A 2279-nucleotide genomic window follows, 5' to 3' on the forward strand; every position below is an offset into this window, starting at 1 on the left:
ACCGGCATCATCTTGTTCATGATCATGCGGCCCGTCGTCTGCTCCGGCATCTTCCTCATCATCATGTCCTGCATCTTCTACATGATGACTGTGTACAGCATCACCGTCGTGATCATCTCCTGGGGATTCTTCGTCTTCTCGCCCGCCCGAGCCGCGGTGGTTGTCTTGCTTCCCTTCCTCATTTCTTGCCCGGCCCCCATGGACGACTTCGTAGTCATCTTCATCACCTTGCCACCGATAGCCATCCATGAAACCACGCAAGAGCAGGTGGTCCCGCACCTGCCCGGATTCCGGGTCCGCAATAAGGCTCTTCAGCTTGCATCTTCGACACGGACATCTTATCTCCGTCTCGTTCTTTTGAAGCATCTCGGCCTTCGCGGACCTCAAAAACCTATTCACGATGCCTTCGGTCATCATGCGGACCATGGTCGCCTGCGGGGTAGAGCAAAATGATATTTTAGAACCAAGAAAAAATTTGACATGACTTTCCCTAAAAATAGGACCAAAAAGAATGCTTAATGCCAAAATTCTCGCCGAAACGGAAATGAATCAACATTCCGGCAAAATATTGGCAACTATCGCATTTCAAATACCGGTACACCTCCAAACACAAACACATATGCAACACCACAAACATACATAGATCTAGCTAGGCCATAAAAAGTGCATGTGCACATTGTTGTAGGGAGAACAACATAAATATAGCTTCCCCCCTTACTTACCTATCAAAACAAGGTAATTTAACCACTTAAATTGAATGAATCTATGGCGGAAATGAGGTGAAAAAGAGGAGGCACCCGAGACAAGGAGGAGGTGGAGAGAATGAAGTGGGGAGAAAGTGAGTGAGTGTGGGTAGGAGAGGCTGTCCAAAATATCTTGTTGCTGCCCACTTACTAATGGCGCACCAACTCTAAATGCGCCATTAGTAATCCAGGTTACTAATGGCGCACCTTCTGGTGGTGCGCCATTAGTAGTTTTGCAAAAAAAACATACTAATGGCGCCATTACTAGTTTAAACTAGTAATGGCGCACTGTCCCACAGTGCGCCATTACTAGTTTTGCAAAAAAAGAAATAAAAAATATAATAAAAAAACAACATTAGTGGCGCACTTTCCGACAGGTGCGCCATTACTAGTTACAACTAGTAATGGCGCACTGTGTTTGGATGCGCCATTAGTATGTTTGGACAGGCGCACTAGTTTAAAAAAAAAATTGATACTAATGGCGCACCCTGGGCCAGGTGCGCCATTAGTAGTTTCAACTCTAATGGCGTATCGTAAGGTGGTGCGCCAGGTGGAACAGTGCACCGCTTGTCTGGTGCGCCATTAGTGTCAATCCCATCTATAGCCCTTTTTCTAGTAGTGTAGTATCCAGCTTTTTGGGGCACCAAGTGATGAGGCCATTGGATCTCTAAGAGAGAACAGTAACAATAAGGAGCGTGTTGTCAAGTGGCTACTTTGGTAACTTTAGAAGTAAAGATGTTGTGAGTAACTTGCTGAATGCATCCAGAGTTGCAAACTCAGAATTGTCACTTTGTTAAGTAAAGATGTTGTGAGTAACTTGCTGAATGCATCCAGAGTTGCAAACTCAGAATTGTCACTTTGTTGTAATCATCAGTGTTTATCCTAGGCCTTGCAGGGTGGACCGTTAAGCTGCTGCTTTGTTGCAGTATTATAGGATATGAAAAGACCGGAAGCAAAAGAAGGTAACCAAGAAAACAATCAACCATACCAAACTCTTACAATTTATATTCAAGATTCAAAAGAGTAAGCAAATAAACCTCTTATGTGCATCACAATTTATACCGAAGAGTCAAAATTATAAGCAAATACTATTGTAATGTGCAATACAAGAATGAAATACTCATAATTTATACTCCAGTCAAAAGAGTGAGCAAATAAACCTGTTACTCTCATTTTATATTGAAGAGCCGAAAGAGTAAGAAAAAAAATACTGTTATACACAACACAAAGAAAAAAGTGATGGTTCGCTGGAGTAGGCTGCGAGGCCCAAGCGGCCAAGGAGTGCAGCGGCCCGTTATCCTTCCACCGTTGGAAGCGGGCAGTTGTCGCTGCTCTGTGAAGCCAGCCTCACGCTGTGCCTGCCACATTATGGACCGTGAGGCCCAGCTTTCGCATAGGCCCCAGCCGGTCCACTACGCAACTTGAAACGGGCGGGCCAGCAGTAGCACACCCAAACCAGGCCCGCAGCGCTACAACAGCGTCCACATCACTTTAATGCCCCCACTCGGGTTACAAGCTCTCGTAACTGAGCTCGGT

The 2279-nt window shown here is 45.3% G+C and overlaps 1 non-coding gene across 1 annotated transcript; it reads right to left on the minus strand.

The window, feature by feature from the left end:
- Positions 1–1975: 1975 nt before the first annotated feature.
- LOC147956919 (signal recognition particle RNA) lies at positions 1976–2279 on the minus strand. Its single transcript, XR_015612432.1, has one exon.

Source organism: Triticum urartu, chromosome 7A, assembly GCF_056163025.1.
Source record: "Triticum urartu cultivar PI428250 chromosome 7A, HENAU_Tu73, whole genome shotgun sequence".
Taxonomy (NCBI): Eukaryota; Viridiplantae; Streptophyta; class Magnoliopsida; order Poales; family Poaceae; genus Triticum; species Triticum urartu.